A 26,063-nucleotide genomic window follows, 5' to 3' on the forward strand; every position below is an offset into this window, starting at 1 on the left:
TGCAATCCCAGCTGAGAGAACATGGTAAATGTCAAGCAAACTTTTAGATATTGTTCATTATTCTATTCCTGGAAGATTGCTGCTTTCACACTCCAGCTTCTGTGGTATCCACACACACACACACACACACACACACACACACACATATATAAATAAATAAATAAATTTTATATATATATATGTGTGTGTGTGTATATATATATATATATATATATATATATATATATATATATAAAAAGAAGCAGCAACAGAGGAGCCATGTTGACTTTCAAACAGGCCAATAAGGAAGAAGCAGAGGTTCCAGGAAAATAAAATCTCTTCTCCCTCCTCTCCTACAAACTGAACAACCTCATTTAGCAAGTTTTACCTGGTTGCTAGGTAGCTAGAATTGCTGAATTTGTCCTTTCCTGGGTGTCTTTGCTTTTGGGAAGCCTGGATCAAGACAAGGGTCAGGAGGGCCTAGAGATTGTAGACAAAGGATATTCCTTCCAGTTCCTGTGCCTTCTTAATTCCCCTTCCCCATTCCTGTCATAAGATTGGAAGAGATGTCCATGGAGTTCGAGAGCAGGAAGGTTTTATTTTCACTATTCCTGTTCCCAAAGGAGGCTTCTGACATCTTAACAAATTCTTGTATTGTTGCCTCAGGATGGTGATTTTTTAGCTTTTGCAGCCTCCACATTAGATCCCCAAGAGCATCACTCTCAAATTATAAGATTTGTATTTCCAAGTAACATTTAATCCAGGTTCCTGATGTCAAAGCAAATGCAGAGCATTTCCTTCTGTCTCTCCACAACTGCAAGGGTATTCACTAAGTGCCTGGCAGTCACGGCAGCTCACCTAAAGAGATAAAGATATACATACATACCTGTCCCTCAGTGATTGACTGACTGATTTGGGGACCGCCACTTTTAACAGATCCTATTAACTCCTCATCTCTTTCGTATTCTGGGTCTCAGAGTTAGTCGGGAGGAATCTGTTGTCTCACCTCAAGCCTAGAATTTATAGAGACAGCATTGGAAACCACAGCAAGTGCTTGCCTAAGATCAAAGAGGTTCTACACTGAATCTCGTAACTCCACTCTAGGATCACCCCAGATCTTTTATAGCCAGCCAATGACTCCCAAGACACGTGGCCTCATGGACTTACTGGCAGCTGTGTGTAGGCAACTGGCCGCAGTGAGATTGGTTATCACAATGGTTCTCAATCTTTTTAGACTCGACACATCCCATAGAATATGCCAGCTCTTAGTTTTCACTCTCTTTTCTGACTACAGAAAAATAACAGAGCAATTCTTTTGTTGCAAAGGACTCAAAGATGATAGAAGGTCAGATTGTTTTTAACACCGGGATTCCTATTTAAAATGTCTTGGTTTATCCTGGGATTCATGTTTGCACAGCTAACAACATTGCCAACCTTGTGCACAACGCGTGGCACACTTGAAAGGCTCTCAAGGCACTCTGGTTGAGAATCACTGGGTTATCACATCCCATGGCAGCTTTTAGAGGGAATGTAACAAAATGAAAGAACTGTCTTACTATATTTCTAGTATTGTAACAATAAGTTGTTGACTTGACAAGCAGTGCTGCCTTGAGGTCTGCATTTTTTCTAGTGCTGAAGGTGGGCATAGCACCTCAGAGCAAGTTATAAGTGCTAGTCTCTCAAAAGCCTATGGGAATGGAGTTGCTCAGTAATTCACAGAAATGGGATGCAAATTAGTGAAGGGAAAGTGAGGAACGGTAAGCACAAGGGTTGCCTGCAAAGGGAAGGAGGAAAGAATGATAGAGGACGAGAAGCATTTGTCCCATGTGCATCTTGTTGGCTCCCTAGAAAATATAGTTTTTGTTTGAATTCAGATTTGTTTAATCTGTTGATAAATGTACCAGGGAGAAAAACAAGGCAAGGAAAAGCCAACGTCACATTAGAAGACGCAAGAGGCAGAGGTCAGTGTTGGAAGGTTGAGCAAAAGAATTAAGTATTAAGGATGGATTTGAAGGGTGTTTATTTTAGAGAGCTCCAGTTTGTTTCATGTGTTTATTATTAAGTTCAAGAGAAATATTCTGTTAACAAATGTTTGCTCTCTTCAGAGGCATTTTTCTAAGTGGTTTTGAACTGCTATTTCAATTTTGCATCTTTTTCCTTACCTAAAATATTGAAGTCAAGGAGCTCTGAGAAGGAAAACAGACATTGCTTGAAGGGGGACATCCAAGGTATTGAGTACCTCAAGGAGTTGTTCCACAAAGCTTTTTAAACGGAGGAGATCTTACATCCCTGACCATCTTGCTCAACAAGTGATTTATTTGGTCTTTGGTCTAGTGCCACCTCACAAAACTATCCCGCTGTTTGACACAGCACAATATGACTGGCACTCTGTGGGAGATGTCAAGAGCTAGTAGGATTGCTGGACTGGGATGAGATGCATTAGCAGGGATGAGGGAAGAAGACGGAATTGAACTAGCAGATGAGCACGTCAGTTGGACTTGAGAGGCATTTGGGGCACAAAAGTGAAATAACAGAGGTTGTTGCAGGTTAGGATTGATGTCTATTGGCAGAGCTGTGTAGAGGAATCCCCAGCTACCATGTGACTATTTTCTGCTTGGTTTTAGCCGGTGCTATGAATCCTTCCGTTTTATGAGCAACAAGAATTGTGAGATTTCAAGAAAAGTGCTTGTGTACAAATTGCAAGTGTATCTAATGAATTCTATTTGTTATGAAGGCATAAGCGCATAATGTTAGACATAAACGTGTAAGCCACAGGAAGGGTTCTTTAATGTGAAAAATTAAATGCTGAACTTGTGTGATTCAGCTTAACCAAAACATTCAACTCTCTAAATATTTTTAAGGTAACTGCCACCATACCATCTATTTTCTTATTATATTTTACCCTTCTATAGCACATTCTGTTTTTAAGAAACTTAAAGTACTTTGAAAGCATAGGTCCATCTTCCCAACACCTCTCTTCTGCAGGTATGTGTATTCCCATTTTACAAGTCGGGAAGTAGAGGCCCAGAGATGGTAGTTAAGCGAGTTGTCCCAGGTTACAGAGTAGGGTGGGTATAAAGTTCAGAATAGTGTCTTTCAGGTTCAGCTCCCATCCTGCTTGCTCTGTGCTTCATTTAGCAGCCATGCTCATCCTTGCTCTTACCTAACTTTGGGGGCTGTTGCTCCAAATATATCACAATGGCCACCAACAGATGTATGGGGAAGGGGGGAAATGGCACTTTACTTTCAGCTTGGCATACCCCTGTGCCAAGTGTGCAGTGCATGCTCAGAAGAAAAACTGGTTCACCCAACATTTGTATAGATCGTGTGCTTCAGCAAGGGTTTGTGGCACTTCAATAGCTGAAGTGCACAATCTACACAGACGCTGGGGAGCCAGGTCAAACAAACGCATTTCCTTTTCCGGTGAAGTGTCGTTTTTGGGGGGTTTTCATGTCTGTCAGCGGCCATATATTCCCTTGATTTTTTTCTAGGACAAAGGTAAAGCAAGCAAATTCAAAGCAATGTCGCTTTTCTTGGGAGGGTCGTAAAGAATCTGTCCATTTATGCCCCGGTACTGTTTAGTTGGATGGTCTGTACTCTAAAGACAGACAATTAGATGAGTTCTTTATTGCTTGCCTTGCACTCTGACAAAGGAGATTTGTTTGGAGACTGTTGCTGGTATTACATTACTAAAATGGGTACAAGGGTTCTCACAATAGCTTTGTCCAGAATCATTTACTTCAAATGCTAGTATAACATGATCTGCAAAAGAGCAACAAAACCCTTCTTCAATTTGTACATAAAGCTTGCTAATTTACAACCTTAGTTTTGCTGGTTAGATTTTTTTTCCCTTGCTTTCTTAATTAGAAATTTTAATTACTCCATGCTGTGTATTAAGATGTTGAAGCTGTGACTGACAGTTCAGAATTGCAGAAGGATCAGCTGCCTCTGCAGGGCTGCAGCACAACAGGGATTAGCTCGTACCCTTCTGCCTGCAGGTGTCTTTTTGCTTACTGTGTCAGATCATCCAAAAAAGTCTTCCAAATAATAGACATCTTCCTGATCAACCTTGTCGCTTTTAGGAAGCCTGGGTTTCTTTTTCTGTCTGTAAGGAAGTCTACAGCTGCACTGGTTAGGCACAGATTGGAAAGATCTGGGTTCAAAATCAAATGACAAATGGAAATCGTTGATTTTCATTCTGGCTCTGGCTTAGCTTTGCCCTGTAGTCTGCTTTGTGTTGCTGCATCATTGCCTGGCTGGAGAGGATTCCACTGTCATCTCTCGTGTTCAGTTACTACATCTGCAATTTCCTGTGCTTCCAGCTTTCAGTTCTGCCTGGAAGAGCACTGCATAGTGAGGTCTCCTTGTCTCTGATCTACTTGCTATCACGCATGCTGTATTGCACGTGCTGGGTGTGTTGGATGTGGACTGGCCTTGGAAGCAGATGTGCTTTACTTGTTTCTCAGATTTCCTTCCTTCCTTTTCCTCCTGCCTAAAAGCAGGCTCATAGAACTGGAAGTGTCAGACCAGATCACACTAGGGGCTGTCTAGTCCAGTGGCCATTGCCAAATTTGTCAATGAAAAGCACAAGAAGTTTCATAGTGGAGAAGAATGGAATAAACCTGCTGATAGAAGTGTCTGCCATTCATCTATCGGATAATGGTTGGTTCATGTCCTTAAGCTTGAGGATTCTCATCCATTATAGTTCAACCTATGTAATATAACTATGGATGTCCTCATTATGCAAATATATATGCAGTCCTTTTTAAAACTCTGCTGAACACATGGCCTCCAAAATACCTTGTGACATGGAGTTCCACAGATTAATTATGGAGATCTGGCGTATGCATCTGTTGAGTTGCTGCCTTTAATCTCATTCCTTAGTTTCTGTAGCTCTGTCATCCCTTCTTGCTCATGTCATCTAAGTGATGAATACTGTTTCACACTCTTGATATGCAGGCTTTTTACATGCTTCTGGTTGCTTTCAAATGGACCCTTTTGAAATAGGATGATCAGAACAAAAAAACCCAACCTCCAGCTGAGAGGATGAACTATTATAATAATTTCAGGATTATTTACCCCATTCCTTATGTATCTAAATATTCTGTTTACTGTTTCAACTCCTGCTGCATAAGTATCCTGTGCTTAATTGAGTTGCCCACAATGATGCCCAGATCTTTCTCCTGAAGGGGTTACAGTTCATTTAGAACTCGGTGCCTAGAACAGTTGAAGTGATCCTTTCTGTGATTACCTTTCGTTTGTCAATGATGCATTTCACTTACCTGTGCTAGGCCTCTGAAGATGATCACCTGCTCAGACCTGATTAAGTTAATTTTGTGCACACTGCAGATGTTGCCAACTCTGAATTAGTTTTGTTCCAGATCGTTAATAAAATCAACAACCCTGGCGCTAGTATGGACTCTTGAAGTAACAAATTGTGTTAACCCTTAGCCATGGTGAAACCTGACCATTTATTCCTACGCTTTGTTTTCAGTCTCTTAGCCCATTTCTAATTGTGACTGTCTCTTACCCTCTCTGTACCTGATTCTATACTACTCACTGTACCTAGCAATGCCATACTGAAACACGCCGAGCTGTTCTGTATGTTGCCTCCTAAACTGGAAGCCATGTAACCATGTTTGCACAGAACTGCAATCAGCTCTCCCTGTCAGTAGAACTAATTAGCCCACCCATAGCCTCTCACCAAGGCAGCTCTACTCTTGTTGTTTGGGAGTTAAGAGGCAAAGCATGTTTGAGCATAATGCCACCTGGCACAGTGAGTTAGCAGTATAAATATGCCCTGAGTTTCCTCCTTAACCTCTTGTAAGAGCTTTGTCAAATGCTTCTTGAAAGCCCAAAGAAATTGTCAGCTGGTCCTTTTAGCCATTACTTTGTAGATATATTGGAAGAATTCCAGTAATTTGGATAAGCAGGATTTTCCTTTGCAGAAACTCAGCGTGTTGGGCACACATCACATCATGTTTATCTAGGGGTTTAATCATTCTGCTTTTTTCATTACTACTTCGCCAATTTACCTAGCCCTGCAATATGATTCACTGGCCTGTAATTCCCAGGATCACTCTAATCTTGTTTTTTTAAAGATAGGCATAACACTCGCTAGCCTGGAAGATGATTTTGATGAGGTTACATATTGTGGTTAGCTTATTCACTAAGTCCTTGCATTCCTTTAGAAATCTTAGACATACACATACCAGTCCTGACGGCTTGTTACCTTTTATATCAGTGATTCTCAACCAGGGTGCTTTGTGATCTTTTCACAAGTGCCTCAGCGTGCCATACAAGTTAGCACTCTTAGGTGTACAAACATGATTCACAAGATAAACCCAGAGATTTCAAGTAGGAATCTATTGTTTTAGCAATATTTTGACCTGCTGTGGTCTTTTTGAGTTCTTTTCAACAGCAGAATTGCTCCATTATTTTCTGTAGCCAAAAAACAAGTGAAAACTAAGAGCTGGCATTTTTATGGGGTTCATTGAGTCTAACAAAGTTGAGAACCACTCCTCTGTATTTTTCAGTTTGTTCCAGTACCCCTCCTCCACGTTCATGAGTTTATTTTCTTCATTACCTGAAAATAGTAAAGCCTCCCTAGCATCCTCTGTGGCAAAGAGTGCAGCAAAGAAATCATTTGGCTGCTCTGTAATTTCCTTAACCTCCTTAATTGTTCCCTCGTGATCCAGCTGACTGACCAGTTACTTTGCATGCTTCCTGCTTCTGCCCAACCTAAACATATTTTTGCTATTTGTTGTTATGTTTTCAACCCTTTACTTCTCAAACACACCCTTAACCCTCCTTAATTTCCATTTTACATGTTATCTTGACCTACTTTATGATTCCTTCCATTAGCTTTAGTGGCATTGCATTTCCATTTCTGAAGGATACTTGTTTGGCTCGAATAACCCTTTCCAATTTGCTGCTGTTTGATTTCTAACCCCAACCCCCCCAACTTTCCCTTTGCTTTCCTACTTCCTTGTTTGCTTAGGGGAATGCATATTTTCTGGGACTCAGTAGGACTTGCATAACTGGACTTCCTGCTGAGTCTAAGGATTTTAATTTCCTTATTTTTTACTTTAGGATCTTTTTATATAAATTGCTCATTTTTTCCTCCTTGAAATCCTGCTCTGTCTAAAGTTTAGTGTCATGGTGCTAGTTCCTGGTCCAATACTTCCCCTTAGGTTTTATTTAATTATACTCAAGTTGATCACCTAATTCTACTTTTGTCACGTATCCAAGAGTGCAACCTCTCACTGAGCGATTAGGGATTGCTTGGCTCTTGAAAAGGTTAAGGAAGATAAAGAGACTAAGTAGACTCTTGATGCACTCCCAAGAGCCTTATTTGCTTTGTAAGGGTGGGTGGAAGTTGAAGCAACAGCTGGCACTATCTGATGATGTTTGGGCTGTCACCCTCTTCTTCAGTGAGCAATGCTAGTCCATATTTATAAGGCGAGCCTGCTGGAGGTACCAGTGAAGACTATCATACTTCCCATAACTGTGAGACCAGTCCCCAGCTTCAATTCTGCTTCCTTCAAGGCACCTTTAAGAACCAGAGATCATGGTGTTCATTTGTGCCTTGACTGAATCAACTGAGAACATGAAAGTCCAAGCACTTCATGGAAATACAGCTCAGGAGAGAAGCATCAAATTGTGCAGTATCACCAAGCCTTAGCAAGGCCGACCCTGAGCAGCAAGTGACCAAATCCAAGCTATCCTTCTCCAAGCAAGGAGTGTGCCTTATTGCTCTCTGCTTAGTAATAACATCTGAATCCAGGAGCACTGGGAGACAACTTTTGCAAGAAATGAAAAAAAGATTTGTGATGTAGAAAATATATACTACTGTTGGAAAGAACTGATCAGTTCACACTTGGGGTGCTCTACTGTTAGAAGTTCCTGCTTGTAGACACTGTACCTGTCTCTCTAATGCAGGTGTTCATGGCGTTGGAGTGCCTTGTCATTCTGAACTTCTAAAAACCAAATCCAGGGAATCAGCTCTAACATGTGGAATGAAGGAATTCCATTTCTTAACACTGAAGTGCAAACCCCTCAGGCTTGGAAGTTGCATTAAATGGTCCTAAGAAATAGTACACAGTTGTAATATCACATTTGGCTGAAACTGCAGAGGGGATTTAGGTATGTATCCTGCAATGTACCTGAACTGGAATTGTATCTGGCAAGGTATTTATGGCTCTCATCACAGACATATCCAAGCACCGCAGTAGTGGATTTCGTGCTTACAGCACCCCTTGAGGTAGGGAAGTATTGTCTTCTTTTGTTCAAGTTGGCAACAGTCTGAGAGGCAGGATATACGACTTGGGCAAATTCACAGAGGATGTTGTTGAACTGTTTGCCTGAATCCATGCCCACCCAGAGCTCTGCTCAATAAGCCTTTCTTTTATCTTGGGAAAGGACTTCTCCTAGGATGGTGCCCTGAGATTTTTAATGTTCACAAGTGGAGCTCTCTTTTGTGCTTTATGTAGAAGACCATGCAGCATGCTCCACCATGAAGATGCTTGTGATTGCTGAGTCAGATGGAAGAGTACCACCTACAGAATACCCAGCATAATGTTTTCCATGAGCTTGCCATCCAAGTGCTCTCTGAACCTCATCTTGCTCTGATCAGCAGGGCTCAAAAGATGCAAAGTGTATATCCATATGTATAAAGTATATAGATTGTATCTTACAGACAGACCCACATGCAGTATAAAGACAAGTGACATTCCAATTAGAAGTCTTGTTTTCTCCTGTTGATGTCCTGTGGCCCTGTCTTCCTAGTTTTTGGAGCGGTGGTGAACAGAGCTCTGAATCTGCATCTCCCTCAGTTATGGTTGTGGTCAGTGATTTCCGATCAAAGCCCAAAGCAAGCTGTCAGTGGTACTGAGAACCCCTCTATCGCCTCTCAACAGGAAGCTGTCTTCTTTGAGCTTTCTGCTGTAAAAACAACGTATGGTGATGACTGAGGTGTGACTAAGTTCTGACTGTTTCAGTCCTGTTTCTTTTTCCTTCAGCTGTCAGTTGGGCAATCATGGATCTTGGTGTCCTAAAAGGAATGTGACTGTTTTATCCATTTATTTCCATTTCTGAGAGAGAGAAGTCAAAGGTTTTATGTGAGTTGGTGCTCAGGAATGTCTACCATTTTGGTGCCAGACGTGCTGTGGAGGTAGCTAACACACAGGTTTTCTTGGCTCTGAACCTGCACCTCATTCTTGCTATCCAGGACTCCTCATTGTTCTGGGCATACCCCTCCTGTATGTCTGGGATGAATCTCAGGCCTGAATCCAAACAGCCCACAAGCTCGGGTATGCACAGAATCTGAATCCTGATCTGGGTCTGAGTTTCATTATTGTGTTTTTTCTCTATTGTAGGCAAATACCAGATCAAGCAACCGTGAACTCTGTTTTTCTGGGGTGGGGAGGCTTATAATTGAGATGTCGGTCTCAATTTTGTCACTGAACTCCATGATAAGTTTGGTGATTTGGGCAAAAACTTCCTTAGGAAAGAGATCCTCAGGCTCTTTTTCATGTGTGATCTAAGCTGGGGTTTGAAGCCAAGGGGAATGATGCTTTTCAGTGACATAATGCTTCCAGCTCTAACTTAAGTATCTTTGTTAATATTTAATAAGCAAATCCTGTTCAGCAATGCCACTTCATACTCTCCTTCTTTCCTGTCATGTTATTAAGCATATAATAAATTCACCAGTTGATGTCACAAGAAGCAGCTGGATTTAAGCCCATCTGAATGTGTACATATTAAGACACCTTCTGCACCTTTGTGTAACAAATGGTTCTTAGTTATTATAACCACTTCACCACGTGTTATGCAGAGAATCCCCTGTGGAAAGCGTTTGCCATTGCCTGAGCCCTGGGAAATGCTCTTTTACTGCATTAGTCCTGCTGCACTTGTTCATTTTTTCCCTAGTCAACCCAAAGAGCAGGAAAATGTATCTTTCCAGCCACGCAAGCAAGAATTAGCTTGACTGTACTTTACACGTAAACTAACAAATGAGGGGAGAATCTGAGCAGCCCCCAGGGACCTGAATTTGTTTGCTGCTGGGCCGTTCTATCTGCAGCTGGCATCAGCGGAAACCTGAGTGCTCCATTAAAACTCAGCAACCTCTATTTGCTGGGGCACGGGGCAAACAGAGCCGGCCTGTTCTGCAGACAGACTGACGGCCTTTATCTCCCCCACCCAGCTCGCGATGGGAAATGATGAGACTCTGAAACAAAAAGCTTGAAACTAGGACTCCTGGCTCATACCCTGCAGCTGTCGTACCGGCAAGGAACGGAGACACAAGGTTATTTTTCAGGGGCCGAGTGGTGGGAAACTCATTGAGAGCAATGCATTAAGCCAGGGTCAGGGCTAACAGTGGGTGCTGATAGGAATGGGGTGTGTATTGCACTTTCCCCAGTCCTGGCTGGGGATCAGAAATTTGTGACGTACCTTTTGTCTTTGTTCTAAAACCTAGGAATTATGTAGGCTAGTTACAAATGTGGAAGATGTGAGGATAGTAGGCAATGTAAGCCCCACCCCTTTGGCTGTATTTGTGGATGAGTGCCTTATGGTAACCTTTGCAAAAACACCCTACACCCTCCTGGTTGTGCTCTGGCAGGTAGGATAGTTGTTAAAACATACAGGCCTGTTCTTTTAGGTAATTGGGTGAGGCTTCACTGCTTCAGCTGATGCCTTAACCCTTTATCTGCCAAAGAGAATGGCACTATATGCATGTCCATGCTGCTGTGGAAAACTAATAATATAAATGTTTGAATTTTTGAAGAGCAGAGATAATCTAGGTCAACATTTTTAATTTTAGAAATGAATAGATGGCTTTGAGTTTTTCTTTGTACAGGTAACATTTCAGCCACTGCATGACGCCCTGCTTATGGGCCTGTGTGATAGATGTAGGAAATTTATGAAGACTTTGTGATGTCCAAGTCCTAAGGTAAATCCAAGACACCACTATTTATTTCATATCTAAAGTAAGTGGACTTTCAAGTGACCTTCAGCTACTACAAGTGGAGGAGGAGTTGGCTATCCTGATGGACAACAGATGTATCTCTCTAGAAGAGCACAAAGGAGCCTCTGAGTTTAAAATACCAATCTTGAGTGAGTGAATGGTGGGGTGGGAAGGGGAGGAGTGAAATTAAATGAGAGGCTGAAGAAGACCCTGTCCTAGCAAGAATTTAGGAGCAATTAAACCTGTCGTCTTCTGCCTGCTAGCCTATCCCTTTCTTCCACATGCTGGATATATAATCAGGAATTCAGCGTATGGTATGTCTAACAGTTTCCCATTTCTGAAGCACTTTGAGGCTGTGCTAAGTGGTATCTTGTTAGTAGCCACTTTCCATGGAAGTGGGGTTTGTACATGAGCTATTTTGAAACAACCCTAAAGCTTTGTGGATGTTCTGGAGGCTTCCACATAACCATTTTCTTATTTCTCAATAGTCAGTCCTGATTACTAAGGTACTTCATGTGTAAATAGAAACGGTTTCCTTCCTAAACAGCCACCTCTTGCTTTTTTTATTTTTATTTTTTAGGTTCCTTCAGTGGGGTTTCTGTTTAGTGTGAGTAGCCTCCTAAAAAGTCATCGGGATAGTTGTCTGTTAGGAGCCAAAGGCTTGTAAGTAATGTTGAGCAATACAAATACCTCATAATATCTTTTTTGCACTCCACATTAGGTACCAATCAACCTATGGCTTATATCATGTCCTCATGTTTCCTTGACCGTGCTCTTTACATTCCCCACCCAGCCTGCTACGTGCAACAGATACTTTGGCTGATGGAGCCTGTGTTTGACCTGGTGAAGCTGAAAGCTGAGCAGTCTTGGTAGAGGGTGTCTCCTTATGATACTTGGTCCTAAAACTCTGCCTCATTGAAAATGATGTGAGTTGACTTCAATGGAAGCAGAGTTAAGGCAATGCTGAATGTTTTTAGACATCTCGCCTTTAATCTGTTAGGGCACCTACACCCAAGGATCACTACAGAGATGCCTCTAAATCCTGAAAAACTGTTGTCCATGTGTGGAGTGAGCAGCAAAGAGCTGGCTGAAGAGAGTGATAAATGGTGTCTGATCCTTTCATAAATGTCCACCCTGTTTAGATGTGGATATTTCTACCGTCTTCTAATTATACTAGTATGTGAAACGAAGGTGACCAATCATGGAATTGGAGGGTTGGAAGGCACCTCAATGGTCACTGAGTCCAAACCCCTGCACAAATGCAGGTTTGTTCACTTCCTGAGCCTTTTCAGACAAATGCTCTCAGTCATGGGCATCTAAACTTCCAACCCCACAGGCCAAGAATAGTGTGGGATCAATTCATGGGCTCAATCTTGCACTGCCTGCCTGCTGGTTCTGGTTACATACTCCCCAGTTCAGCCCTTCTCCTCCCACTTACCCAACCTGGCTATGTATTGCTTTCCTACCTGATCTGGCCCATGATGCCCTGACCCAGCCCCATTCTTGATCAGCTGTGTGCCAGCCCAATCGAGTGTGCAGGGCAGTATTATCCAGCCCACAGGTTTACTCACAGGTCCGGAAAATTGGCAACAGGGAAGTGGCTGTTAACACAGCCACCATGCCCCCACTGCCAAATTTCAGGATCCTTGAGGAGCCCTATGGGCCCAGTGATGCAGCTGTGTGTGCCAGATATGGCCTGTAGGCCAGAGTTTGAGCACCCCTGCTCTAGATGCCTAGAAAAAGGGTCCAGAACATTCTGTACATTCCCAAATTTCTTAGTCGGCATTTTCCCAGTATCCTATAGGTTCCCTAAAATGGGACTTCTGGCCCAGATTGGAAGAGTCAGACCTGATTTGACTGATGCCTCCTGAACGTTACCTCAAATTGTGCCAGAAAGTGCCCAGCTGAAGGACTGCAACATGATACTGCCTGGCACCATGTGAACACAGCTATACCCTGAGAAGCAGAGCTCATTAGCTTGCCCAAGTGGCTACATTATCTGGAGTGGAAGTATGGTGAGGACTGCCATGAGCAGGTCCAGGATTGTGAAAGGAGAGAGTGCAGATGATGTGGTGCATCATCAAAAATATAACACAATATATTTTTCCTCAGTTAAAAAGAAACTAGAAACTTTAGTAATACACTAGGAGCCTAGGGCTATATTCTTCAGTTTAAGAGTCAAGTGAAAACAAATGTAACTTTATTGGATTGCACATTATATTATAATCCAATGTATACTATAATACCATTTAGTTTGTATTAAAAACCACAAGAAGCTAGGCAAAAATAAGCAAAAGATGTTGTTTCATTATTCTTGTAGTCATTGAAATAAATGTACATCTCTCTTCCAGCTTCATAAATTAAAATCTAGCTTTCTTGAGCATCTTGACAACGCATCTAATACTTCACTGAAAGTTATTTTTCCACACCAGAGTTAATGTTCTTAGCTAGAGTTAAAAACAGCCTGCAGGTCTGTGAAATAGGAGCTACATTATCTGGAGCAGCATCATTGCAGAAGGAAAGAGAGCTTGATTAGTGGAACATCAAGAGTATTAAGAAGGAGCGAGGGTTGAATGAAGACTTGAGAAGGAATCAGGTAGATTCTAATGAACCATGAAATCAGTTGACTCCCTCACTGCTGCTTCCTGACCAGAAGTGCTATTGCTGCTGTCATGCAGTTGGTTTTAAACTTCGGGTGTGATTGCACCACTGTATCCTCCCTTGATCTCTACCTGAAGACTACATCTGATTCTAGGGGTTTGGCATGTTTGGATTTTTCTCACAAAAAATCACTCATTTTATGTGAAATAGACATTTCCACCACAGAAATGAAATAGATATTTCTACCACAAAACCAGAAGTGAGTGGATCCACAAGCATTACCACTGGACTTTGGGGCAATGCCAACTTTGCCATCATGTTATGCCATGTCTCAAATTGCCAGATGATGCACAGAGCGAGGTTATTGTGCAGAGGAGTGGGCATCTCTAGATGACCTGTGATTTTATGGATTAGCATTACTGAGTCAGGCAATCCAATGTGAAAGGCTTGGTGATCCCCGATCCCTGTCCTGACCAGTGTTTGGGCTCTGTGTAAAAGTGAATGGATACTTAAAAATGCATTGTTTGGGGACTGACCTTTTCTTTAATGTTTGTAGAGTTCTGCTTATGACTGTAAGTGAGAGCTTATGGCCAGGGTAAAGAGAGAGAGAGATTATCTGCCCTTTTTGGGCAATGTATGATTGACCGTGGAATTTTTGTTTCTGCTGCATCAGTCTCTTTGCTTTTAAGCTCCCTCTGCCTGCCTTGTGCTCAGGCCTGTACCCACTGTTTCATGCTCTGGCTTCACAGTCCTCAGAAGTGTCAGTATGGTGAAGAAGCTCAATGATGTGAACATTAGGAAGGATTTGGCAGCCCTGCAATCCCCTCAGCAAGGATTTTCTGGCCTGTGCACGGCATGGTGCCTGCCAGGTAAGTGGATCATCTGCCCCTTTTTTGGCCTGAGCAGCTTCAGTGACTTTGTGTGCCTGTCATTTTCAGACTGGGAAAAATTGCCTTTACTCTCCCGTTGTCTTAAGAGCGTCTGTCTCCAAGTATCTTTGGCTGCTTCTGAATTGCTCTGTTCTGCAAAATCTTTTTTCTGTTTGAGCCTCCTCTCTTCCCTGATGTTGTGTTCACTGGGGTTTGTGTCTTAAGACATCAGTAACAGAAGTGGAGGTGGTGGAAGCGATGTCAAATTCTGATACCTCCCCATCTTCTTCTGATCTATTTGTCTTCCGCTGAAGCCTGATAGTGAATGACATTAATATAAGCAGCCAGTAAAGACCTGATGTGCACAGTTCAAACATCCTGTCATTATCTGGAAACATGCACTTGATTGAAAAATAAACACCCAACATACACAAACATTGACAGTGTTTTACTGGTTAATTTCACATCCCAGTGGTATATTTTTCCAAGTGCTGTAGTTTATTTCCATGTTATCTGCACCCCCTCCCCTTCATATTCCTCCCTCCAAACGTTTAGCAGCCTCTTTTCAATTGTGCTTCCAGTCCTCGGCTGTGCCTTGTCTGCTAGAAACAGAGTTACCACAAACAGAGGTTGTGTGACATCTAAAGCGCTTGATGATCCTCCCTATCACTTCCTACTGAAGTCCCAGTTTGCAGACTTCAGTGAATTAAGCTGCCTATCGTAGGTTGAGGAGAAGGTGAGTGTTTAACCCTGTTTTACAATTGGTTCTGATCTTGTCCAGTTCTACATGCTGAGGATCTTGCCTCCGTCAGAGACCATCTCTCTCCCTAGGCCTCGTCACCATTGTTGAAAACAAAGGTGCCAAAGCTGCACACATGAGAACGGTCTGTCTGGGGAGCCCATTAGCTTTGGAATTCATTCTGTACTAGTCCAAAATAGCCAAAGGACCTTCAAGGTATACTGCAAAGCGCTTTCCCGAGGCGCTTGGAAGCTGAGCAGATTATGGAAGGAGACAAAGAGCTTTGGGTTTTCTTTCTAATGATGGGTTACTTCGGTTTAGTTTGCTTGGATACTAAGTGCATTTTTCATATTATATCAGTATGGTGCCCTTTTGCATATAGAGTATGAGTTGCAAGTTGTATGACTTGCTCTTCCCTTCTGCTGGCTCCATAGCGGATGCCAAGTAAAATGTTCTCATGCTGCAGAACAGACATAAAGTCAGAAGCCTCATTTCTTTGGACGTTACAATTAGACTTTACTGTACAGTGGGAAATAAGCTTGTATCGAGCACACGGGTAGATGGAAAAGATGGCTTAGACTCATGTCCATGTCTCACCTTCCTGTGACAGGCTGTCTGCATTAAGGTTGTGACTTGAAGGATAGAACTTCTCAGGAAGCTAGGGAGGAACAAGGAGGACGAGCAGTGTGAGGTAGTCCGTCCTCTAGCTGTAATTCAAAATGTTGGAAAGTTTACTGTTAAGTAAAGATGGGCCTCATGCTGAATTTCCCTTCTGGTCAAACTTGAACTATCCCTAATGTTTCCAGTGGCTATACTGTGCAATTTAGTGGCCTAGGTGGCCTCTATAATTGAGAAGAAAGCATGCGGTGGTGGGAGGTGAGGCACGTCTAGCTGCATCATGTGCTGTGAAGCTGTCCTTATCTTATCTTGGTGTAGTATTGCAAAGTGGCGTTGCAATGCAAAGCTGTCCCTTCAAAATGTGGTCTCATCAATTAATTGCATATGCTGGCCCAAATTAATTAATTCTGCAGTCCTTATGCTTTCCCATAGATGTCTAACCACCATACCTGGGCTAGGGACAGACATTACACATAAACTGGTTTAAGTGATCAGAAACTAGTTTAAACCTGTAACAGAACAGATGTTTAGTGCACATAAATTGGTTTGAAAATGTCTGAAACTGGTTTGAGATAAACCTGGTTGAATGTAGTATCAGACTTAACTGATTTAGGTCAAAATGGTTTATGCAATGTCTGTCCCAGACCCCTTGCTGGTTTAAGATAAGCCAGACTCCCCCAGCATCCTGGCATGCTCTCTGGGCTGGGCTGGGCAGGGCAGGGCTCTCTGCTCCACAGCAGGGCTGGCCCCTCCCCTCTGCTCCCTGGCTGCAGCTCCAGCAGAGATTGCAGGGTCTGCCTGGCTTCCCCCCTTCCCTCACCACTCCCTGCTGAGCAAGGATTTCTTGTCCCCTCTGCCTTCCACAGACACCTCTTAGCATTAGCTAGCACACCACATGCTGGCTACGGTCTGTGCTGTGGGAGACTGGTCAAAGGGACATGACGCAGGCTTAGGGCTCTTTGGAGCTAATCAACAGATAGTTGGTAGTGTTCCTCCTTCCTTGGAACACGTTGTTTAAGAAGAGCTTGAACTAATGAGAGATCCTTTTGTTTTGGTGATGGCGTAAGTGCTGTGTAAACCCCTGCTGGCTCCCTCCCTGACCAGCAAGGGTGGGGAGCCCCTCCCTAACCAGAGGATCCTGCCAGGGCCTGGCCTGGCCATGTCCCCCTGAGCTCAGCACTGTAGAAGGGAAGGGAGAGCTGCTGTAGTGCCCCCCAGCTTCTAGCCTGAGCCACTGCAGGCATGTGCCTGCATTTTCTCAGTCAAGAGGGGATGTCTGTGTGATTACAAACTGATTCAGCCTAGTCACATTAGCCTAACCTGCAAAGATTGAATCAATTCAGGCTCAGGCTTTTTGAATGTCTGTCCCTAGTCCAAGAGAGTAGGTCAGTAGCCAGGCCTTGAGGTTCTTGATAGCCCATCTCACAGTTCGTTGGCAGAGGTACCCAGTAATGCCTCTAGCAGAAGCTTCTCGTTGGGTCTATACAAAGTGGTTTGTTTGTTTTTTAAGTACCGGCTACATTGTGCCTCTTCTCCCTCTCTCTAGACTTGACTCTTTGCACTCCCCCTATGCTCAGCTCCTTTTAGAAACCCTTAGATTTATTGCTCTTGGATCGGCTGTTTGCTCTGGGTATTTTTGTTTTGTTTTATTTTTAAAATAAAAGCTTTTCAAAGGACCTTTAGAACCGGCTGTGTTGTTTTTGGCTCTTGTACCTAGTGATGCTCCTTGCAAAATGAAAACAACTAATTATAAAGCAAAAAAAAAAAATGTTGCATAGTTAAGGCAGAGATTTTAATTGCTCAGGAAACAGGGAATTCAAATTTAAGGATTCCCACCATAGTTGTTGCTCTACACATGCTTTGCAAGCAAGGCTTTTTCCTTCCATGATGTAGAATCTTTTAAAATTTTTAACACGTTTTTAATGACTTTAAATAAATGAACTGAGCACACCTCTGCTAAGGTATTCAGGAGCCACATACATTGACACAAACATTCTGACCCAAATGATTTAGGATTTGAGGAGACCTAGAGGAGGTTAGATACAAGGGGGGAAAAGTGCAATAAAGATGGTGAAAAGAAAGTTAGAAGAGAAAATGGAAGTGGTAGAAACAAGTGAGGGACTTGACTACTGCTCCACCTTACAGCTGTGGTTGGGCCACTTACGTTTCCAGTGGCAGCTGCTTTATCCTGATCATTTGAAAAGTGCTTGGAGATCATCTTCTAAAAGTCCCTTCCCTTTAGTAGTGTCTTATATCCTTAGGGCATGCATACATAGGAATTCCCATGAACTCCCAGTTGCAAGTGTGTGCCCACTACTGCCATAGCCCCTGCAAGCTCCTAGCTGTGTCCTCAGTGCCTTTATGGGGCTGCATTCATACCGGAGCCTGAACCTCCCTGAGGTTTCCATTGCTTCCTCTGTTCCTGTTGCTTGGGGCCAGGTGATGTTTTGTCTGTGCCCAGTGCTACTTGAATGCCTTTGAGGTCCCAGCCATGTTCTCTGCAAAGCTGCTTGTGAGAAGAAAAAACGAGAGCAAGGCAGATGATTGGCAGTAGCCTTTTAGATTTCTGTTGTTAATGCACCAGTAATAAGATAAGGCTTATCTTTAAATGTTCGTGGAATGGAGACTTTGATGGAAACAGGCTTTTGGGTTAATATATTTTTGATAGATAAAGCAGAATAAAACGGAGAGACCACGAGAACCTACAGTATCTGAGGAAAGACACATTTTTCTTCCTTTTAAATCTGTCTCTTTGCATGCTGTGCCTGTGTGTGTGGGTGCATGTGTGCACATGTGCATGGGATGCAGTGTATATGCATATATAAATTGTGTGTTTGTAAACATGCATGCAGTGTGTGCAGCCTGGGTAAGAGGCAGCTGGTGAAGATGAAATCTGCTGCTCCCTGCCAGTTAAGATGAAAAATCTCTCCCCACCCACCACCCCTCCACTTCCGCTCAACTCCAGTCATTGTCAGGGGTGGTAAATGTGAACAGATAAGAGGTTGCGATGCAGCATAGATTGCACTCTCCCTCCCCAATCAGAGAGGAGTTGCGTGCCAGACTGCTAAAGGAGTTTGGGCAGCAAAGTCCTGCTGTTCATGTTGCCACGGAAAAGGGGGGTTGGCACATCATTTTAATGAGCGTGCTGTGGCTCGAGCCCCTGAGGCCAGCTGCTCTGCATATTGACACATTGGCTAAGTTTCTCTCACAACTGCATGTAGTGCAGTCTGCACAAGCCAAGCCAAGCCAAGCCAAGCCAATGGGGACATATCTCCTGCTGCCTCTGAGCCACAACAGTGCTTTCTGGGATCCCCAGGAGTCTTTTATTGTAGCAGAACCTCTTAAATTACAGCCATCAGGTTTTATACCCCCATTCATCTTTCAACTTGCTTATTTCCCTGGTTGTACTTCCTTCTCCATGGCTAGGGACAGAAGTGACACACAAACCAGTTTAAGTCATTAGAAACTGGTTTAAGCCTATAGCAGAACATAAGTTCTGTTTCATAAACCAGTTTCAAAATGGCTGAAGCTGGTTTGAGATAAACCTGGTTGAATGTAGCATCAGACTTGGCAGATTTGCGTCGAACCGGTTTATGAAATTTCTATCCCAGACTCATGAGTCTGTGCCGCAGCTCCTACTGTATAGGCTACAGAATGGATCCTGCCAGGGAGGGGCAAGAAGGGGGTATCTTGTAAGACAAATCTAGGAACGAAAGAGCCTCTGCCACTACAGTGCTTGGTTCTGAGATGGGGCACAGGGCGCTCCTGGCTTTGTAGGTTGGAAAGTTTGGGCTGGAGCATAGGGAGAAAAGAGGAAAGCCACCAGGCTGCTGCAGAGTTGCAAAGCAGGGACATGAGGTGAAGGAGGAAGCTGAGCAGCGTGAGTAGCAGAAGCAGAAGCTGAGCAGCGTGATAGGACAAATAGCTGGCCTGGTTATCCTCATGCAGGGGCCTTCTGGAGTGCTGCTAGCCCTCGTTCCCTCAGCTGGTTCTTCCTTCACCTTTCTCTTCCACTTCCTGTGCCAAACATCGCCTAACATTATTTTTGGGTGGAGCTCTCGGGCCATTTCTTGTCAGGAGAGATGGGCTCAGATCCTACCTTCCAAGCAACAGCATGGAGTCGTTCAGATCAGCCATTTCCATAACAAAGGAGGAACAGGTCTGGAAAACCAGGTTGTCGCTCATCTGGTCAGGTGTATCGAACCTAGGAAGGCCATCTCTTTCCAGGCACCCAGCTACTTACCCTGTCGTTGCAACCCATCTTTTAAATGACTTCTCATGACATGTGGCACAGGTACCTCTGCAGAATCATTGCTTGATTTTACCTGTATACTTTGGTGCTTGGTACCAAGCTGCTGCTACTTTAATATTTGTCATGACTTCCTGGAAGTGAAGGGGCAGTTTTAGGGAAGCCTCCTGTTTCTCTGAGGGTTTGTGAGAGCCTGGTTCAAACCAATCCAGGAATGTGAGAGAACCTTTACAAAGCTCATCTGCGCCTCAGCCTGGCAGTGCTGACCCAACTCTCCACCACCTTGGTTTATTGTTCTCTTGTGGCTTGACCTTCAGAAGAGCTTGCCTGAAGTCACCTCTGAAAATGTGATTCTTGAAGTGAAATCTTGCCTCTTTTTGAAGTCCGTGGCCAGGCTCCTGTTGACATCAGTGGGACCTGACTTTCACCTTTGGTATACATTTAATGCCACATGAATAATTTTGCAAAGAACAATTGGCTTTCTGTTCTGCTCACATCTATATGTAAGCAAGTAGGAGTTTTCCTCTAATATAATTATTGTGTAAATGTGTTCAGTGAACCTTTTTGTTGAATTTTAGGAGCCCTGTATTAGAGCTGAATGTTCTTAGTTGCGATTAGCCAAGGAAATCACCACTTCTTTTCTTTTCTTTATGTGCACAAATTCAGTTTTGGCCAGTGCTCTTGCACACCCCTGTGAAATGTGCTTTTCTTGAACACTTTCACCAGTGCACCTCACTCGCTACAAGGTTTGCAGAAAGTGAGCTCCAAGAAACTAAGATAAAATCCAGGCTAAACTCCAAATGTATATTGGTGAAATTTTTACTTGTGCAATTCACAGACCTCAATATTTAATTAACATAAAAGCAGCCAACTTAAATCTAAAAAGCTATCTAGTTGCAATTAGTTTTTGTTTGCTAATTAATTGCCAATGAACGATTAAGGATTTGTTTGCTGAGGTTTAGTGACTATCATAGACGCACATCTCGTAGTCAGGGGATTTGCCATGCAGTAACTGCAGTGTTGAATTAAATTCTTATTAGGAACCTCTAAACAGTGACCTAAGAACGCTGCCATGCAACCAGAATGACCCTGGAAAAGGTTGGCCGTGTTCTCCTGACACGCGCTGCCCTGATAGCAGGTGTTCATCCTGATGGGGAGGGATTAAGTGGATTCTACTGAATCACAGTGGAAGGCAGCTCGTTTGCCATCCAAATATAATGCTGAGAGGAGGAAGGGCTCTTTGGACTGAGAGGATCCAGGGCAGTGGAGGCCAGCCTTTCTGGAAGACATGCTACAAGTTAGCCCACCCCCGCTCTGAGTGCCACTCCAATCCCCTTTCCTTGCCTGATCTGCTGCCCTGATTACTGCTTCCCATCCTATCTGCTGGTGTGCTGCCTGCCCTTTCCCTGATCTGCTGCATGCCACACAGAGGCTGCCTGTGTTGGCCACCCCTGATCTATGGATTGAGCAGTGTTGTACGATGAACGCTAGTTCTCTTCTTACTGCCTTCTTAAATAATAATAGTTCCTAGAAAAATGTTGTATAGTCTATTGGCAGACTGTGTTGCTAGCCCAGAGTTGCTTACCACCTCTCTCCCAAATCTGTTCTGTCCACTTGAAGACTATCTTTTCCAGTCTGTCTCTCCTGGCTGATGCTGGTCACTTGCCACTACTAATATCTGTTAGAACCTAAGCCCCTTTTCTCTGTTGGTGATTTGTTTGCAAGCTGCCCCTGACTATAGCAAACAGATTAGTTCTTCCTCGTGTGTCCCTGGGTAGTTTTGTTGGATCACTCTTAAGCTGGCGGGTTCACGGATTCTTTGGTCCCTCTGGTTGTGGTCTGATTGGTAGCCAGTCTTTCTGCACAACACTTCCTCAACAAGGACAAGATTTATAGAAGTAGCAATTTCTGGGCATCCAACGTTTAGGCCTGAGAAAGTGCTGAGTATCCACTCTCTGGAAATCGGGCCCTTTGGGTCAGCAGTTGGTTTTGACAATCTTTCCTTGAACCTGTTGGAGAGCAACAAGTCTGGAAACATAAGCAGTGATGGCTATACATGGAAGGTGCTTTTGGCATGTACGTGTGGGTTTCCCAACAGAATGAGCTGTTCCTTAAACGTTTGGGGAACAAAAGCCATTTGTGCGAATCCTGACAATGGGAATCTGTAACAATGAATGTGATTTGATTAGAGCGGTGGCTCTGAGTTCAAAGGGGTATTTTCAAGCACTTTAGGCCTTAGCTTTTTTGAGGTGGACACTCTGCCCTCCCTACCTCCCTCCTTTCCCCTGGCTCTACAGGTGATATTGCTTAAAGGGGATAGCTCAAAGGAGACAGGGAGTGGGGTCAAGGAAAGGGGTGGTGTCCTCATCTCTTGTACTTCCACCTTCCTGATGAGAAGAGAAACGAGGTGGTGTTCATTTCATGGAATATTTTCACTCACGCTTTACCACTCACTTTTTCATTCTCTTCTGTCCTTTCCTTATTTATAGGCCCGAAGTTTTGATTGCTTTTCCACCAGCCCCTCATGCTAAGCAGAGCCGGAAGGGGGGGAAAGAAAAAAGAGGGAGAGAGAGAGGGAATGAGCAACTACGGCAGAAAAGTGATTAAAAAGAATAATTAGCATTTGCCCCCGATAAATGAGCAAAGCCATTAATTAGACTGATTTACTCCTGGCTTTTTTTTTCCCCTCTCCCTTTCCTCTCTCTGTTTTTTTTTTCCCTCTCTTTATCAAATGGCAGTGCTGTGACTGCCCCTTTGGTATGTTTTCATCAGCTTTTCACCAGTTGTCAGAGCTAACACCCTCCTTTCCCGAAGCCCAAGCAGCCTCTTGTAGCTAATGGATATGGAACGCAGCCAGAGCTGATAGCTGCTAGATCTCCGCTGGCTTACAGGTGTTTCCATCATTACTGGCGCATTATCTGCAACTGGCTACCCTTCCTCCTCCTCCTCGTCCTCTTTTCTCTCTTCCCCCCCCCCCCCTTCTTTGCGGTGTTCCAGAAGTAATTACATTTTTTTTTAAATTCCTAGCATTTTTTTTTAATTTTATTTTTTTTATGCAACACGACATCCTGGCGATCAAATCATTTTTTTTTTTTTTTTTTTGGCGCAGTGACAAACGGCAGTGCTGCTGCTGTCGCCTGTTTGAATGTAATTACCAGGATGAAAGGGAGAATTTTAATTAAGACAATTTCCCCCACACACCTTCCATCTCTCCCCCTTTTTCAAATCGAGAGCTGTGGGCTGCTTTTTATTGCAAAATGTTAGCAGCATCAGGCGGTTGGATCTAGGGTGTCTTATACTCATGCCCTCCTGTTCGCCCCCATTCTAGAGTTGGCTACAGACAAGGGCCTATACAGAAAGAGAAAATACTATTTATATGGTCCCAAATTGAGGTTGGGTAGTTTGCAGGCCAATACAAGCCACCGAGTCTTTATTTCAGATCTAAGTGGTACAAATGTAAATGCTGGCTTATCTAAGGGGTTTTTTATTATTAATTACCACGTGCATTACCACCATACCCAGAGGCCATATCCTTTTTGCAGTTTAGGGAACTTCTGGCTGAGATAGGCCCAAACAGTAGTACAGGATTCAAACCCCACTGAAATGTCGCAGAGTCCAAACCCAGCCTTCACAGCTCAGGTCCATTTCTTCTTTTTTTAATTTTTTTTTAAGGAGTGGTTTGAATGTGTGGATGAAGTGTGACTGACACAAAATAAGAGAGAAGAAAGTACAGGCTAAAGAGACATCTGAAGTTGAGACTGGGAGAGAGATGCAGTAGGGACATTTTAGAAAGTGACAGGCAGAAACCTGAGCAAGAGGAGGAAACAGAAGCTACCGCCATGAAGATGGGATGTAGGTAAGAAAACAAGGGGCTTGTATATTATTTAAACTGACACTTTTTTTTGTTTGATGACCAAATAAAGTTACATCTCCTAGTTTTTGGCAATGCCCTGATGGGAGGCAAGGCAGAGTTGTGGAAGTGAGGTGTGGGCGGTACACTAAGTTTGAGAGGTGGGGTGAAGGTATGAGGGATGCAGTTGGTGGGGGGATAGTTAACTGAGCTCTTGTAGCGATCAGGCCCAGGCAGGTTCTCATCTTGTCCCAATGGGTTTACAGTAGAGGACATTTCAACCCCTGCTCTTCCTGTTTAAGTTGTAAGGATGGAACTTTGTAGCTCTCCTTTGTTGCCGTTCTCATTTTGCAAGCAGAGGCCTGGTTTTAATGAGAGCAGCACTAATGACTGCCCTGTGCATATGGGTCCTGCCTATGTAGGTCTGACAGTGCAAAAACAGGCAAAAGGCAATGAATAGGCATCTCTTTTTCCTAAGGAGGATCTCCACAGGCCTTCTAAGATTTGCTCATACCCCTCTGATAACAAGGCAGCTGTGTTTCCAGCTGAGAGTGGGGACCTGCTTGAATCTGGGTTCTTAATGGTCCAAAGTATGTGTGGGGGAGGGGGAGGGGATGCAGTGTTGAATTATTGGAGCCCTTTCTTGCTTCCAGGGTTGAATGTACTATCCATGTAGTGTGCCTTTTGCCTGCAGATACAGGATCATGTGGCCGTTCCTACTGAGACTCAAAGCTGGCTCCTCACTAGGATAGTGGTGGTGGTGGCCAACTGGTGGGAAATTTGAGTCTCAACTGCTTTTGGCAGCTCTGCCTCTTGGTGACAGATGATTACTTAGACCCACCAAGCTGCCACGCTTCCCCCAACAAATATGCTGACACGCAAATAGCCAGTTAACCTGGGAGCAGTCTGGAAGGGGCCTTCTAACTCTTTTCAGCTTAGGTCCACAGTTTTCTGCCATGGCAGATTTCCTAGCAGCAGGCAGAGAAAGCTCCCAGACTCTCCCACCCTTGTTACCCTGCCTTGCCCTGGAACACCTCAAGTGGGACTTCAGGAATGCAGGACAAATGGAATGGAAAAATTAAGCAGAGCAAGCAAGGCAGCTGCCTAAAATGATTTACTGTAATCCCAGCTGAGGTTTCAGAGGGAGGCTGGGTCACAGGCAGCATACCTGAATCTCTCTCAGGTTACAGAGAAGTTTTGCAGTGTTATTCAGTGGGCCTAAATCTCTGCATTTTATCTGTGTCTTGAATGTGATGTGTTGTAGGTAGGGGTCAGGTGAGACAGCCAAGTCAAGGGACCCAGAGAAGACCTACTGAGCAGCAGCTCTGTATACAGTTGGATAGGTGGGCTCTCTAGGGAGTATGTTGGTTGAAAGGATTTTGCAGGGGGTGCTCTCCAGATTTGTTTTCAGTGGCTGTATAGATTCTTTCTTGTCAACCCCACACACGTACATTTGTGTAGGCATATGCAAAGCAAATTCTCTCCACCTTGCCTTCCCAAATCACCCCTGTAAGTGAATGCTTGGGAGAACACACAGACATTATATTTTTATCATATTTTAATTACATTTCTCAGCAGTTGAAAGATATCAGGTGTTCCTCAAAAAAAGAAAATGGATTTTGTCCTTGTTTGAAAAAGTCTATAGTATGTGTGATATAAGTTCAGGCACCGTAGAGCTGGGGGGAAAAACAAATCAAGCTTGTGATAAGGTGCCTGCCTGGTTACGCAGCAAGAGGATGCGTGTATGTGGATGGTTCCATTAATTTTTATTACCTACCTTCCAGTGAACTTTTCAGACATCTAATAACAGAAGTGAGATTTTAGGAGGGATTTGAATATGATGAGAGAGGGAACTCAGAGGAATGGACTCCAAGGGTGGGTTTGCAAATGTAAGGGCCGGCATGAGAGGCTGCAGAGAGCCCTTTATGAGCAGAGGCAGTACATGGGTAAGAAGCTATTTTCATTAGTAGAGTGGGAAGTGTGAGCATGAAACAATGCTGAAAGGGACTGTGCCTGAAGAACAGGCAGCAGCTGCATGAAGAAGGGCCTGGACAACATGGATAAGGTTTTTGATTTGTACTTGGTGTTCACCACAACAAGGAGACAGTGAAGTGGAGAACATGACATAGCTATGTGGTGACCAGAAGGAGGAAGTTCACATGTTCAAGAGTTACAGGTGACTAGTGAGGCCA

Source organism: Alligator mississippiensis, chromosome 12, assembly GCF_030867095.1.
Source record: "Alligator mississippiensis isolate rAllMis1 chromosome 12, rAllMis1, whole genome shotgun sequence".
In the NCBI taxonomy this organism is placed as follows: Eukaryota; Metazoa; Chordata; order Crocodylia; family Alligatoridae; genus Alligator; species Alligator mississippiensis.